Genomic DNA, 17,531 nt, shown 5'->3' on the forward strand with positions numbered 1-17,531 from the left:
CCATTTGTCCAAAGGCCTCTTAGGTCTCTGGACAATCCTTGTTCGACCCAGAAAAGTACATCAGCGTCTGTGGCCATGGATTGGATTTGGGCTGCAACTGAGGGGAAATCTGGCGCTGAAAAATCTTGTTGGAAAAATATCGTGGTAGGGGCGGGTGGATGTGTGGAGGAATTTGCCACCGCTCGAGCGCATCTATCCGCAAGGGCGTTGCCTCGGGCAATGTAGCTACCAGTGGTGGTGTGAGCCTTGACTTTAATAATCGCCAAATGTTTGGGCAGTAGTATAGCCTGGAGAAGGGCCAGGATATGCTCCTTATTGGCTATAATTTTGTTGTCAGCCGTTTTAAACCCCCTGTTAGCCCAGATCACCCCGAAATCGTGAACCACGCCAAAGGCGTATCGACTATCAGTGTAAATATTGACATCCCTATTTGTGAACAGGATGCATGCTCTGGTGAGGGCTACCAGTTCCGCGACCTGTGCCGAGGAAGGCGGAAGTGGCTTAGCCTCCAGAACCAGATCTGGGAGTTGTACTACCGCGTATCCTGTCAGGAAAGTGGAATCCGAAGGGCGCGAGCAACTGCCGTCCACAAAAACTTCCTCTGCACCGGCCAGAGGTACGTCTGTTAAGTCCTTTCGTGGGGAGGTGACTTGGTCCAATACCTTTGTGCAGTCATGCATTTTGGATGGTTCACCATAATTCATGAGTTTGAGCAGAGAATGTAATAGCCTGAGGATGGGGGAAGTGTCAGAGGTGTGTTTGATGGTCAGATTGGAGGTGTTTAGAAGAATGATTTGAGGTTTCGTATAAGGTGAGTGACTGAGTGGGTGGTTTATACAGTTAGGGGGTGTGCCAGAACTAACTTGTTGGCTTCTTGGATGGCCATGGCACATGCGGCCATGTTCTGGAGGCAAGCAGGCATGCCCTGGACCTGGAGTGGGAGTTTCTTGGAAAGGAAAGCCACCGGTCGGTAAGAATTACCGTGCTCTTGGGCAAGGACTGCTGCAAAGGCAGATCCATTAACTACACAATATAGATGAAAAGTTTTCCTGTAGTCCACTAGTCCTAAGGCCGGGGCGGAGGCAAGGGAGGAGAGGAGGGTGTTAAATGAGTGTAACATTTCCTCCGTCCATTCCACCACTTTTGGCGCAGTGGAGAGCGTGGCCCTCCTCAGAATGGAGTCATGAAATGAGCAGTCAGGGATCCATTGCCGGCAATAGACGATTGCTCCCAGGAAAGACAAGAGGGCGGCCTTGTCCCTGGGTGGCTGCAGAGCGTTAAGGGCTGCGGCACGGTGGGGGGAAACACTTCTCTCTCCCTTGTTAAGGATGCACCCCAAGTACTCTACAGTAGGGGTCACCCACTGTATCTTTTTCCGTGAGGCCAAGTGACCTGCCTTGGCTAGGTGATCCAGCAAGTTTTTTGAGTCTTCTTCACAAGCTTCTGGGGTAGGGCTGCAGAGAAGGAGGTCATCCACATATTGGATGAGTACCGACCCGGCGCTCGATTGCCAGGATTTGACTGTCTCATTCAATACCATAGAGAAGGCTGCCGGGCTGTCCACATAGCCCTGCGGTAGGCGGGTCCAGGTCAGTTGCCCCCTCCCCCCCAAGAAAAAGCAAACATGGGCTGGGCCAGTGGATCCACAGGGATGCTAAAGAAAGCGTTAGCTAAGTCAATTACCGTGTAGGCCACAGACTTTGCCGGTATGCAAGAAAAAATAAAGGCGTTGTCTGAGACCAGAGGGGGGAGGGGAACCACCATTTTGTTGACTGCCCTGAGGTCCTGTACCAAGCGCCATTCCCCGCTTGCCTTTCTCACTGGGTATATGGGGGTGTTCCATGAGCTGATGACGGGTGTCAGGATGCCCATGGCTACATACCTATTGATGAGGGGTGTAATCCCCTGAATTTTGTCAGAATGTAGTGCATATTGTTTTTGAAAGACAGGTACTGAGTCTGGGCGCATTTGGAGGGTGTAGGGGGTACATGGGATGAAACCTACACTCGCGTTATTCTCTGCCCAAATAGCATGGGTTTCCAGGGAGGCAGGTAAGAGTACAAAATACCCTTTTTTGGATTGTCTCTTTGGACCTTGTAAGTCGCAGAGTGCGGAGCTGGCAGTTACTGCTCCCTGTGGATCAAATTTGATCACCACTCCCAGTTTGGACATTAAGTCCCTTCCCATCAGGGAGACTGGGCATTGGGGCAGGATGGCAAACCGTTGTTGGCAAAGTAGCACCCCCTCCGGGGTGGTTACTGATAAGGGTGGGGTGATAGGGTGGGTAACAGGAGTCCCATTAATACCTATGGAGCTTCCCTCAGAACATTGTGGCGTGTCAAAGGTCACATCATTGATGGAGCTAGAGGTGGCACCAGTGTCAATGAGAAAACAAATGCGTTTTCCATCTACACCCAGGATCACCTGGGGTAGGCTCCTCCAGGACACATTGTAACATACCAGGCTGAGGGAAGGGACATACTCCAGGCAGCCCTATGTCCTGCTTGAGGGTTGGGTGGCAGGCCATTGCATGGGAATAGGGGCCGGTGGGGTTGGTGGAACACGTAGGGCGGTATTGTTAGGTGGAGGGGGTCCTCGGGGTCCTTGATAGGGCTGGTGATATCTGGGGCCTGACACTGGTCCTTGGTAAGTTGGGGGACGTTGATGTTGTGGAGTTGAAGGAAAGGTGTTAGGGTAACGCATTCATCCCTTTCCCTTCCCCCAAGGTCCCGTTTGGCCCCTACGGTAGGGACAATTGGACTTCCAATGTCCCATTTGACCACAGTTGAAACAGCCTTGGTCTGGTGGTTGGGGGGCATATTCTGGTCTTCGAGTGGGGGCATATGGTTGGAGTGCCATTAAAGGGGTTGGGGGTTCAAATGTGTTATAAAATAACCCCCCTTTTTGTTCAAAAACCCCGGAAGTTTCCCTGGAGCGGGTGTCTGACATGAAATCCTCCGGGGGTTGGGTAGCCCATTTGGGGTTAATTAATTTTAGCAGCTGTACTACTTTTGGCTCCCCTCCGGCCATTACAGTAGTGGTAAAAAGGGACCCATCCGCCCCATCTACCGCTTTCCAGAGGTTGTATACTCGGGTGCAAAAATCATAGAATTTTTCCTTCTGGGCTTGTTTTGTTTGGACCAGATCTTGCAGTGCTGTGATCCCTTTGTAAAGGGTGCTCCAATGTTGTCCTAGGGTTTTCCAGAAAACTGGCCAGCCCCCTTTTCCCTGGACATGGGCATTAAACAGGTCTTTTACCTTTGGGGGGTCGGGGCAGTCGGGGTCTAGAATATGTATTATACTCTCAAGATCAATCAGGTCCAGATTTGACCCGGCGCACTGGCGCAACAGGAAGGTGGCAGCTTCCCTAGGATGTTTTCTGGGGGATGGACAGAGTTCTTTGAGTTTTGTCAGTGTGCCTAGAGGCAGGAGTAGGTGAATTTCTGTGTTACCAATGGTCATAAGGGGAGCCTTAATATCGGGGGTGTCCTCATCATCCTCGTCAGTAACTACGGGGGTGGCCATAGGTGAGATAATGGGTCCTGGCGCTGGTATGGGTACGGGTAGTGATTTCTCTGTAGCCAACTTGATTTTGACCTTACTCCTGGTGACCACCCCCATCTTAGAGAGCTTTTCAGTCTTCGGGACTCAGGACTACAGCCTCTCCCTCAGTGGGATCACTGCTTTGGGAGGTTACCGGGCTCTGGTCCGGGTCTCCCTCTGTTTCTCGTTTTGTTTGTGCTAGGGCGGCTCGGGCTTCCCTCAAAATGCTATGTCCCTGTTCTATTTTAGCTCTGGCTGCCTCTACTTCAAGGGCAAACCGTTCCTTCTCTTCCCTAAAGTCTTTTTGCTCAGGGGTCTCCCTCACCCTCTCGTCGGCTTCCACTCGGTCCTGGTACTCCTGGCCCTCCCTGTCTCTTTTGGCTTGGGATTCCCTGTCCCATTGTTGTCTTTGGTGCGGGGTGGAGGCGTTGTACAGTGCAGCGGATATGGCAGCCATGTCTACCCCAAGGCTGGGGTAGATGGCCAAGGCCTGGGCAACCTCGCCCTCGTCAGTTTTGACAAGGACATAAGAGGGGGTATTTCTGGGGCATTCAGGGGTGTAGTTATAGGTGCCGAGGGTATTGGTTTTCCTTTTGTGAGGGCATGATTTTTGGCATGCTTTTTTTTATAAATTTTTAGAGGGGCTTCCCATATCTTGCAAGATTTCTTCATGTAATCTACATCCCACTTCCCGGGGGGGTATGAGTGCTTATGTAACTGACAAATCTTTTTTACTACATGCCAATCTTCTGTGTTGCAGGGGCCCGCGGGACCTATATCATGGATCCCTAATTGCTGGCACCTTTCCCTTACCTGACTCCAAAATGGTTCTACATAGGGACCGGGCACTATAGTCTGCACATACTGAGTAGGTTGTTCATGAGGGGTCCCGTCTTTGCCTACAGTATTCCCCATTATGGGGGGGTGTTATGAGATGCTTGGTAAGGGGGCAGAGGTGATAGCAGCCAGTGGCACGAATCACCCGTTGTTGAACTTCTTCCAGGGAAGATTCAGCAAGGAGGTGGGATTCACTGACTGGGCTATGCAGGTTTATTCTGACTAGCGTGACTACGGGAGATGTTTCGTCCTGGGGGTACACGGGACGTTCTCCTAGTCTAGTGGAATATCCCCCTGGGCGAGTGGCTATCAATATCAGGATATCAATTTGTTTAAGAAACAATAAACCAAGAGTACAGCGAGGGCAAGGGTTAACAATTTCACAGCAATCTGGATCACAAGGTAAAGACATTGAAAGAACAGCAAAATTAAAAAAAAAAAACAATTGAAAAGGCAAGTTTGAAATACTTACGTAACCTGGAAAGAAAAATATGAACAACTAAATCACATACAATCGTTTTACATGACTAGATAAAATGAAAAATATGAACAACTAAATCACATACAATCGTTTTACATGACTAGATAAAATGTGCACTGTGTTTGATTTTAGCAAATTACCCTTCGGGCGTCCCTTGAACATCCGACCTTATTTGGGGAGGGCGCAATCTATTGCTTCCCTTCCCTGTAGTGTTCCTCTTTAATCTATTTTACTTAATAGTTTTAAGTCAGGCCAACCTAGCCGGACTCTCTTTTAATCTATTTTACTTAATAGTTTTAAGTCAGACCAACCTAGCCGGACTCTCTTTTCAGGTACGAGCCCTCTACTTCTCCCGATGGGCCAGCCTAGCCCACCGCGGAGGCACAGCAGCAATACAGGTCCCGCACGTGGCGGTCACCGCGGCAGTATGAGTGACACCAAAAGATACTCACCAATAAGGTAAATAAATCAGTAGTCACTCACCTGCCGATCGATGACCCCACTTCCTGGTACCAGCTGTAAAGGTAGGTCCTTGCTCTGTTAGGTGCTCGATTTCCCTCTTCCTATCTTGCCTAGGCCGTGGTCTGGATGAACCTGGGAGTCCCGTTCACCGGTGAGATAACCAAGATTCATACACGAGATGTATGTGAATAATGATTAAATTTTAATGTTTTGAATACAACAGGTTATATGCTGAGACAGTTGGGGCGGCACCCTGTGGAGGAGCCAATCAGGGATCCCCTCGTAGCTATACACCAAACTTTTCCTAGTAACAGGTTTATTGACAGAACAAGCAGAATAAGCAGAAATCGTGTCTTCATGGCAAAGCACATCATTAACCTTCACACGAGATAAGAGTGAGACTACAATATTCATCAACATTGTGCTAGTAGCCTGTGATCCAGACGTTCTAGGTCACAGACGCAGTTAAGGGAATGTGAGATGACCGTAAGTCTGGCTTTCTTTGCACAAACTCTCGCGGCCAAGGGCATTCTAAGAAAACAGCATATTTCCCAGATAGAGAGCAGCTATGTCTTAGTACTTAGAATTCTAACTTGGTCATACAAAGTTTAAAGATGGAATACAGTATAACAAAATGGAATACAGTATAACAAAATGGAGACTCGATAATCCTTATATCCAGCGACGGGGGATCTCTCAGTCCAGCGCTGTCCATACATCCTTCTTCTGTCTCCACACACTGCAGAGATCCCAGCGCTGACGTTTCTTATATTAGGAGGGCGGGGCCACCCGTCACCTGACCCCGCCCCCTCTGACGCTGGTGAAGGGAGCCAGGGGTTCCCCAGTGACGTATGGGTGACCCCGCCCCCTCTGATGTAACGGAAACCTGCGTTACATCAGAGGGGGCGGGGTCACCTACACGTCACTGGGGAACCCCTGGCTTCCCTCTCCAGCGTCAGGTGACGGGTGGTCCCGCCCTCCTAATATAAGAAACGTCAGCGCTGGGCTCTCTGCAGTGTCTCCGGAGTGGAGACAGAAGAAGGATGTATGGACAGCGCTGGACTGAGAGATCCCCCGTCGCTGGATATGATCATCCATCGCTGGACCCTGGAGATCCGTTGCTGGATAGCAAGAGTGGATTACCACCGCTGGAATCTTTTTTTTATTTTTAATAAAGGAATTTTTCAAAAGTGTGTTTGTCTTATTTAACCATTTTGACACTTTCTTTGTGAAATGGTAGGCCCTTACCATTTCAAACAGGGGGGGGCGGGATCTGGGGGTCCCCTTGTTAAAGGGGGCTTCCAGATTCTGATAAGCCCCCCGCCCGCAGACCCTCACAACCAACGGCCAGGGTTGTGAGGATGAGGCCCTTGTCCTCATCAACATGGGGACAAGGTGCTTTGAGGGGTCACAGACCCCCAAAGCATCCTCCCAATGTTGAGGGTATGTGGCCTGGTACGGTTCAGGAGGGAGGGGGGCCGCTCTCTCGTCCCCCCCCTCTTTTCCTGCGGCCTGAAGGGTCTGGTTATGGATATTTAGGGGGACCCCACGTCAATTTTTTTTTTAATTTGACACGGGGTTCCCCTTAATATCCATGTCAGACCTGAAGGGCCTGGTAATTGAATTTAGGGGAACCCCCACGCTTTTTTTATTTTTATTTTTTTATTTTTTATTTTTATCAATGAATGAATGAATTGTCGGCTAATGCTGAGAACACTCATTGAGTGTTCTCTGTATTACGGGACCCGACAATAGCCGCAAGTGATTTTAAAAGACTTTTTTTCCTGCAAAAATGACACTTTGTGCAGGGACAGTTCTAAGCACCAGAAACATGCGCCCCTTCACAGGCATACTATAGATACCCCCCAGCTACGAAATTTAAAGGAATATTACACTTTTATTGTTTCACTTTAATCATTATTAATATCACTGCTCCTGAAAAAACGGCCGTTTTTAAAACTTTTTTTTGCATTGATCCATGTCCCCTGGGGCAGGACCCGGGTCCCCAAACACTTTTTAGGACAGTAACCTGCATATTACCCTTTAAAATGAGCACTTTAGATTGTGAACGTTCGAGTCCCATAGACTTTAATAGGGTTCTAAAGTTCACACGAAGTTTAGGTCTGTTCGCAGGTTCTGGTGTGAACCGAACAGGGGGGTGTTCGGCTCATCCCTAATCAATATAATGTAATTTGACTTATGCCCATAGCATGTGTGAGCTATATATCATTTAGTGACAACTTTGTGCAAAAAAAAAAAAGTTTGTAATATTCCCGCAACTTGTGGCAAAATATAAAATATTCCATGGACTCAACATGCCTCTCAGTAAATAGCTTGGGGTGTCTACTTTCCAAAATGGGGTCATTTTGGGGGGTTTTGTGCTATTTTGGCATTTTATGGCCTTCGAAACTGTGATAGGTAGTGAGGAGTGAAATCAGAAATTTGCACCCTTAGAATTTCTGAAGGTGGTGATTGGTTTTCGGGGTGCCGTGCGCGACTAGACTCCCAAAAAGTCCCACACATGTGGTATCCCCATACTCGGGAGAAGTAGCGGAATATATTTTGGGGTGCAATTCCACATATAACCATGGCATGTGTGAGCAATATATCATTTAGTGACAACTTTTTGTAAAATTTTAATTTTTTTTTGTCATTATTCAATCCCTTAGGACAAAATAAATAAATATGCAATGGGCTCAAAATACCCATTAGCAATTTCCTTGGGGTGTCTACTTTCCAAAATGGGGTCATTTGGGGGGGGGGTTTGTACTGCCCTGCCATTTTAACACCTCAAGAAATGAGATAGGCAGTCATAAATTAAAAGCTGTGTAAATTCCAGAAAATGTACTCTAGTTTGTAGACGCTATAACTTTTGTGCAAACCAAAAAATATACGCTTATTGACATTTTTTTTACTAAAGACATGTGGCTGAATAAATTTTGCCCTCAATGTATGACTAAAATTTAGTTTATTCGATTTTTCTTATAACAAAAAATCTTTTTTTTTTTCAAAATTTTCGCTCTTTTTCCATTTATATCGCAAAAAATAAAAATTGCTGAGGCAATCAAATACCATCAAAGAAAGCTCTATTTGTGGGAAGAAAAGGACGCAACTTTTGTTTGGGTGCAATATTGCATGACTGCGCAATTACCAGTTAAAGCAGCGCAGTGCGAAATTGGAAAAAGACCTCTGGTCCTTAAGGTGTTTATTGGTCCGGGGCTGTAGTGGTTAAAAGACCCACATCAAAGAACAAGGCGGACCTCTCCTTGCTCCTCATCAGCTGGGATCTCCAACCCCACTATACCTCCTGTCCTCTCAGAAACCTGCACTGAGAGAAATAAAGGTACAGAAATAGGTGTCCCAAATAATTGCTGCCAATCTGCTAGTGGTACATCAGCATCCGGTTTTAGCAGGCAAATTTCCCTAACCCAGTTGATAAACCGTCAAAAGAAATCCGGTCCCAGCCATCCACATGCTCAGCATCTGAATGTTAGCTTGGTCAAATTGCTAGCACTGCAACTGCTGACTTTTCAGCTGGTAGACTCTGCCCCCTTTCCTGAATTTATGGAATGTGCGGTACCTCAGTGGCAGGTTCCCAAACGCCATTTCTTTTCACGGAAGGCAATTCCAGCTCTCTACCAGCATGTGGAAGGCAATGTCTTAGCCTCATTGGACAGGACGATCAGCAGTAAGGTGCATATTACCGCTGACTCATGGTCCAGCAGGCATGGACAGGGACGTTACCTTTCTTTCACAGCACACTGGGTAACAGCTGGCAGCTGGGAAGGATGCAGGACAGGGTTCAGTATTGTTGGAGTTTGTTCCTCCACCATGCCTCCAAAATGCTAGTAGTGGTGATTCTGCCACAGCTCTCTCCTCCACCCCCTCCTCTTCTTCTTCCTCTATGGCCTCTTCCTCTGTAGATTTGTCCTCTGAACCAGCGGTGCTCCGTAGGCATTCAAGGGGCTACGCACGCACTCAGGCAAAAGATGCAATGCGGTGCTGGTCTGCTTAGGGGACAGGAGCCACACCTGGGCAGAGATTCTGTCAGCTCTGCAGGGACAGGCTCAGAGGTGGTTGATGCCACACCAGATTCAGCCAGGAATGGTTGTATGCGACAATGGCACCAACCTCCTCTCTGCCCTCCGACAGGGACACTGCCCTTCATCTGTATTGCCGGGACCCAACAATACATTACAGTCGCAAGCAGTTTTAAATAACTTTTATTCCTTTAGAAATGTAATTTTGCTGCAGGAACTGTTCTAAACACAGGAAAAATGTGCCACTTTACAGGCATACTATAGTCACTCCCCAGGTACGATATTTAAAGGAATATTTCACTTTTATTACTTCGCGTTAAGCATTATTAAAATCATTGCTCCCGAAAGATACTTGGCCACTGGGGAGGGCCCAGGTCCCCAAACACTTCTTTTGACAATAACTTGCATATTAGCCTTTAAAATTAGCACTTTTGATTTTTCATGTTCAGGTCCCATAGACTTTAATGCTGTTTGCGTGTTTTCATAAACTTTTTATCAGTTTGCATGTTCTGCCGCGAGCCAAACGGGGGGGGGGGGGGGTGGAGGGTGTTTGGCTCATCCCTACTTAACATTACTATATTCTGTGACTCCTTGGCTTGTGCTGTATTTTTAAGACAAGTAGGGTCTAGTTTGATCAGACGCAATGTTTGGTAACTCAAAACCCTCTGTGGTTAGGTCAGTCCTGCATTGTGACAAATCTGCATCACCTATTGACTTATGCCCCAAGCATTTATTGCCAGGAATATATTTCTTTTGTTCCACTTTCACTGATAACATGTTTTAAATCCTCAGAGAAGCCAGCCAGGAGCATAAATGAGAGATTTGCCCAAGGCTTGGACATACTGGTACCTGGAGAAATGTGATGCCATTCTGAATAAATGCATGTGAAGGCAGTTGGGGAGAGAATAATTGCTGATGCATCATTTTCACAAAAAACACCAATCTAGTAATTCAAATTCACAATTTTATTTATTTTTTATTCCACTGTTTGTCAATGATGTGCATCTGCTAAAAGAATCATTATTGCATAATGATAATAATTTAAAACGGAATGTATAAATACAGCAAACACAAGTTGTAGAATAACTCAGTCTACTGTCTTAAACAGTTAAAATATAATTTAAAGTGTTACTGAACCCAGGACTCTGCATTCCCTATATCTGGTCTCCCATGGTACACAGCACATGGAAAGGCAATTATTTGAGTAAATATAAACTGTTAAATACCTTTTCTCATCACTAGTATATAGCAGTCTTGTGCCTTCTATCAGTCTCCAGCATAGCACTGGTTAAAGCTTGTAGGAGGAGTTTTCATTCTCCCATGATTGTCCTATAAGGCTGCAGGACCCCTGACTCTCTGTCTGGACAGTGCTAACTGGCCTTGTGCTGATCACATGCACACTCTCAAGAAAAACAAAACTCTCTAGCAATAAACACCTAACTGAGCATGTGCAGAGTGCCCCCAAGGCTCTGTTCTATCAGCAGATATATTGAGGACTATGGAAGAAGGAGAGGACAGGATCAAACAGCCATTTTTACACAGACAGGAAGACAGGACCAAACAGCCATTTTTACACAATGCAGATGATTAAGCCCTTAGATTTCACAGCGAGTATAACAAGCATGCTTTACTGTATATACAGACTGATTTTACTGTTGTGGGTTTAATAACACGTCTACGTTTTTTTGAATATATATATAGCCAGCACTTTAATAGCAAAAGGAAAATACTAGAATGTGTACATTTCAAAGATATATTTATTTTGATCATGTATGCAAAGAAGTTTATTATCGTATGAAATCCCCCTCGGTAATACCAGATAAACCCACTTATGTAACTGTCTAGAGATCCCAAAACTCTGTGGATTTCCAGAAGACAGTCTCAGTATTTAGCAATATAAAGCTCACTTAGAGACTTGCTTGTTTCCACAAAATAAATTATACTTTGCACATGTCCACATATTCTTATTCATGGACTCTCTATAATGTTGGAGTACTTGTTGGGGAACAAGAAAATGGCCACCAGGCCTGTGGTGCGATTGAAGACATATTTATGTAGCACTAACCTCCGAAGGAGCTGCTGATTAGATTGGGCTTACCGTTACCTTCTTCTCCTCGATTTGTGTCTAGGGGTTTCCCGTGGTAGATACCTAGTAACTCTAGAGACTGACGATAGATCCGCATGAAGGGATTTTTATTGCAAAAGCTTAGACAATGAACAGAGGATCAGAGGGTTAGGAAGGAAGTTCAGGTCTTAAAAACGCTAAATTTTGGGGGGGAAAATACACTTTTTTAAATTTAAAAATAAGAAAATAGTAAAGTTAGCCCAGTAAAATGATAGCCAACATGTCATGCTTCAAAATTTCACCCGCTCGTGGAATGGTGACAAACTTTGACCTTTAAAAATCTCCATAGGCAATGTTTAAACATTTCTACAGGTTACCAGTTTTGAGTTACAGAGGAGATCTTTTGCTACAATTATTGGTCTCGCGCTACGTATCGCAGCGATACCTCAGATGTGTGGTTTGAACACTGTTTACATATGCAATCTCCACTCACGTATGGGCTCGCTTCTGAGCGTGAGTACGGCGGGACAGGGCACTTTACATATTTTAATTTTTTCTTATTTATTTAACTTTTAATTTTTTATTTTTACACTGTGCCTTTAAAAAAAATGGATCACTTTTATTCCTGTTGCAAGGAAAATTAGCATCCCTTGTAACAGAAAATAAAATAAAAAATGACAGGACCTCTTTAATGTGAGATCTGGGGTCAAAAAGACACTTAAATGCAAACAAAAAAAAAAATTCCCTTTAAGGCCATTGGACGGAAGTGATGTTTGACATCACTTTTTTCATCCAATGTTATGGAGCCAAGGCCTCTCAGGGGAAAGGATCGTATCATCTCTGCTGCTAACTGCGGTAAGCGGTGGTGACCACTGAAGCACGGCGGGAGGAGGGCACCTCTCCCTCCGCCAATAAAAGTGATCTTGTGGCAAATCCACCGTGGAGATCACTTTTGTCTAAAAAAACACCGGCCGTCATTTCTGAAAATACCGGGATTATGGCAGCTATCAAAGTACCAACATACAGCCATGGTGGTTTACTGTAAGTGGTTAAATGTTTCCATATTATTTCCTTATGATCTGAAATAAATGTGCAACACATTTACTACCTGACACCTGTTTGAAGACTTCATGCTGTGCTAAATCTAAATCAACTATATGGAGTTCCTATCCTGGGAGATATGAAATTGACAAGCCTTTGTGTCAGAACACTCCCATTGTGAGTTAAAGTATTGAGCGCTGAGCTTCATTTCTGTCCAGTGCCTCCTTCCTCTGCTATTTGCATTTTTCAGTTCTGAGTGGTTTTCCTGACACCAAGCAGTACATAGGTGACAGGGGAGAGAGCTACAGCACACATCCTATGATGTGCTGTGTAAAGGGGGGGGTGTGCCTCTTCTTTCCAATCAGCTCTCAGAGTTCTCCTCACACAGCTTTAGTGGAGAGAGGGCTGCAGAAAAACAGGTAAAACTTATGTAGGATGATTTGTTTGTCACTTCACTGGGTATATGCAAGGGTTTACAACCACTTTAAGTACCGTATTTATCGGCGTATAACACACACTTTTTTCCCCTTAAAATCAAGGGAAAATCATGGGTGCGTGTTATATACTGATCCCCGCCGATCTCCACTCTGCTGATTGTAAGCGGCGTGAGCACTGCTGACATACACAAAGCCGAGTGTACTCGGCTAGGCTCGGCTCCTCTCGGCTCCAATCACAGTCACGTCTAGTCCCACCATTGGACCTGTCTAATGTCCATCATAGGGGCGGGACTGCGGGACTGTGAGGACTGCGAGAGGAGCCGGGAGGAGCCGAGCTTAGCCGAGTACACTTGGCTTTGTGTATGTTGGCGGCGCTCCTCCTCTCCCCTCAGCGAAGTGGAGATCGGCGCCAATTTTAAATAATCAGCCTGCCTGGGCAAGGCTGCAATGATACAAGACTACAATGACTCAAGGCTGCAATGACTCAAGTCTGCAATGACACAAGTCCGCAATGACACAAGGCTGCAATGAAACAAGGTTGCAATGATACAAGGCTGCAATGAAACAAGGTTGCAATGATACAAGGCTGCAATGACATAAGGCTGCAATGACACAAGGCTGTAAAGACACTATGCAAGGCTGCAATGACACAATGCTGCAAAGACACAGAGAGTCCCGGAGCTAGCAGCCGTAGGGGGTGGGCGCAGGGACGGCATGACATGTGCTGGACTGCACAGTCGCCGTCCTTAGGGAAGATTAGGGCCGCTTTAAGGAGGCCAGCTAGGCGGAGCCAGGGGGCGGAGCCTAGCGCGTAGCTCCATGATTGCAGTGCGTGCTGTGCTCAGTCACAGAGCGGAGGAGGAAGTGATCCCCACCCACCCTCCCTAGTTGTAGAGTGAGGGTCGTTTGTTAGGAGGTTTTTTAGTGCTCCAAGGGGAGCCAGGCGGTTCTTTGGCTGTTTTAAGGTAATAATGGGAGGTACGGGTAGTAAACTGTTGTACCCATCCATGGATGGGGGTGGTTTATTGGTACTTCCAGGTTACGAGGGGTTAACCTGGAAGGGTTAAAAGGGGTAGGTCACTGCGACGATTTGGGTATAGCCTCCGAGACAGGGAATTCCGTCTGGAGGTCAAGAGGTCAAAAGTTCAAAGTCATTCGCAGTGACCAGTATGTTATTATGCTAGTACCCATGACCCGTTTAAAGGCTGGGAAGGTTTACGGCTATTTTAAAGTTATTTATGTTATTTATTAAACAAATTTGTTAAATAAATTACGGCCGGATGACCATTTAATCCATATGTAGTCAAGTCATTTGTTTAAGGTGGGTTACGGGAAGTGGTTAAGGGTAATTGGAGGAGTAATAGGTATATAATACACTGGGCTTAGAGTCCTACAGATGTCATGGACAATGCAATGATGAACACGGCTGCAGATTGACACTGATAAGGCTGCATTGATGGACATTTAAATGTAAGTTTTTTTCCTTAAACTGGCCTCCTAAAATGTATTATCCTTAAAATTCCCTCCTAAACTTGGGATGTGTGTTATACGCCGGCACGTGTTATACACCGATTCATACGGTTATTCAAATTCCCATTTGGTAGGTACAGTTCTTATACTAACATGAATGGATGTTGTGGATAAGAACAGAGGGATATCTACTTGGAACCATCATCCCTTTATTATTAGAGGGTATTAGCAAAAATGGGGGTTAAAGGATGGGATTTTTTAGGTGCAAAATTCCTATTATGTAAAACTACTGTCAAAATTACATGAAATGTATTTACAAATATAGTTAAAAAACATTGATACATTGGTATAACCATTTTTGGTATACAGCAAGTAAGAAGGCCATCCCATCACACTGGTACATGTTTTACCATCTTGGCTTCTTCAGGAAATGTGTGATAGGGATGTCCTTCTTACTTATTGTAAACAAATAAATGGTTGAATCAATGTATCATTGTTTTCAACTATATATGTTAAATAAGATTAATGTAATTTTAACAGTAGTTTGCATAATAAGAATTTTTCACCTAGAAAAAAATCCCACCTTTTTTTTTTTTACCCCCTTTCGCTAGTAAAGTTCTTTTACTAAATTTGTAGTTACTGCTACTACAGCAAACATTTGACAAGTTTACATCTACAGCGAATGTTAGGGCTGTAAATACCATAACACAATTTCAAAATAAAACTAGCAGGATGCAAGAAGCCTGCTAGCTTAACACCCTGCCACCGATATGCATCCTCAGTGAAGTGGGTCTTCTTCTGCAGGGCAGCATATGTGTTTACCTATGTTTGTGCTGAAAGTATGCACTCAGCATGCTCCCAGCATGCTGTTCAAGCTACCCTAGCACTGGCAGCTCCAGATTCAGTACTAACAATCTGGATCCAGGAGGACCAGGATTTGACTATGAAGAAGACATTTATGAACACTGGTCAGTTAATGTAATATGAAGGGATTACAATTTCTATCAAAATTCCATTAGCAAGATTAAGATGAGCATCATGAAGAAAACACAGTTCAGTCATTGCCCAAAAGGTAATTCCAAAATGTGAAACATTCAAAGGCCTTCTAGGTGCATGCCTGATGAATTCAATCTATAAACTGAAAGAATCGGTCCATTTCATATCTTTAGCTCACAAAATGTTATCAAATTTGTTTTTAAAGTAGTATATTTCTATCCATCCAGCTACTTCCACACAACACCAAGAAAAACAGGGCATACTTAAAGTGAAGCTTCCCCCAAAAGGGGAAGTTCCACTTTAAGGCCTCCTCCCCCACTCCTCTTAAAAGTAAATGCCTCTTTATTTTGGGATGAGGGTAGCAGGTACCTTGTTTTGTCACCTAGGCAATCTGAGCAGAAGTTCTCCTCCTCCTCTCCCACAGTCTTCTGAGACACGTCACAGGTCCCAGAAGACTGCGGGACCATTCACAATGTGGCTCCTGCATACTCAGTGGGCAGTGGGCTGTGAAGCCGCAAGCTATCATAGCAGGTTGCCCACGGCTGAGTTGAAGGTGAGCCAGGTGCCCACAATTAGGATGCCAATGCTGAGGATTGAAGAAAGATGGAGAAAATGGCTCAAGTGAGCACAGCCCAGGATCCAGGTGAATGTATATTCATTAAAATTCAGAAGCTGCCGTTTTTGTAAGCTGCTGACTTTAAATTTTTACTGCTGACTTTTAAATCATTCCAATGTGATCCTTGGGAGGGAAAGCTCCTATTACTGCTGAGAAGTGATATCCCATATACATCATAAGATGCCTCCATTTCCTTGCCTTTATTTGATGTGGATGTGTCCCATGGGACAGTAGGTTTTGGAGACATTTTAACCTTATTCCTTCATTTCTTGTTGATTTTGTGTATGGTGGTAAATAATCTCCATTACAGTGAGAGCTATACATTAAATATATGATAATGTGGTCCTAGAGAAGCGGGGGCTCCCGCAAAATGTGTTGACCAATTTAACATTGAACGGAAATATGACATCAAAATCCTGTACTAACTCACTTTGATGCTCTGTACTGTATGGTATACGTATCTATGTTTTTAATGTTCTTTTTTGTAATACCAATAAAAATTGAGAATATTTTTCCCTTTCTGCTATCTGCCACCATCATGGTGTTCAAACACTATGTGCAGATAGACCGTGTTGCCTATGTCTCTTTTGGTCCCCATGCTGGTAAACTTGTGGCAATTGTTAATGTCATTGACTAAAATAGAGCTCTTATCGATGGTCCCTGCACTGGTGTAAGAAGTCAAGCAATGCCATTCAAGTTCACTCAGATTACTGACTTTGTTCTGAAGTTCCCACCACAGTGCTCAGCAGAAATATCTCTGTAAAGCCTTGGAGAAGGAGAAGATCAATGAGAAATGGACTGCTACCAACTGGGCAAAGATGATTGATGCTAGAGAGAGGAAAACAAAGATGACAGATTTTAACTGTTAAGCCGCGTACACACGGGGCGGACTGTCTGGCCAACTTAGTCCGTCAGACAATCCGACGGACAGTCCGTCATACTTTCGAATGAACGGACTTGACCACACACACCACTTTTTGAGCGGACTAACACGGCGTACTAAGTCCGCCATACTATCCGCCCTACTTTTGAAATGAACGGACTCGCCCACACACGCGGAGGAAAGTCCGCTCATTTCGAGCGCGTCTCCAGGTAGGCGGGGCCCGCGAAGGAGACATCGCTGGCCCCGCCGTCTGGTATGGACTTAAAGGGGAACCCCAACGCCGAAAAAAATCGGCGTGGGGGTCCCCCCCAAGTCCACAACAGACCCTTGTGCGAGCACGCTACCCGGCCAGCCAGGAAAGGGGGGCGAGCGAGCGCCCCCCCCTCCTGAGCCGTACCAGGCCGCGTGCCCTCAACATGGGGGGGGTGCCTTGGGGAAGGGGGGGCCGCGCGCCCCCCCACCCCAAAGCACCTTGTCCCCATGTTGATGAGGACAAGGGCCTCTTCCCGACAACCCTGGCCGTTGGTTGTCGGGGTCTGCGGGCGGGGGGCTTATCGGAATCCGGGAGCCCCCTTTAATAAGGGGGCCCCCGGATACCGGCCCCCCACCCTATGTGAATGAGTATGGGGTACAATGTACCCCTACCCATTCACCTGTAAA

The sequence above is a fragment of the Lithobates pipiens genome, unplaced genomic scaffold (assembly GCF_037356315.1).
Source record: "Lithobates pipiens isolate NorthernLeopardFrog02 unplaced genomic scaffold, aLitPip1_a1.2 Scaffold_22, whole genome shotgun sequence".
Lineage (NCBI taxonomy): Eukaryota > Metazoa > Chordata > Amphibia > Anura > Ranidae > Lithobates > Lithobates pipiens.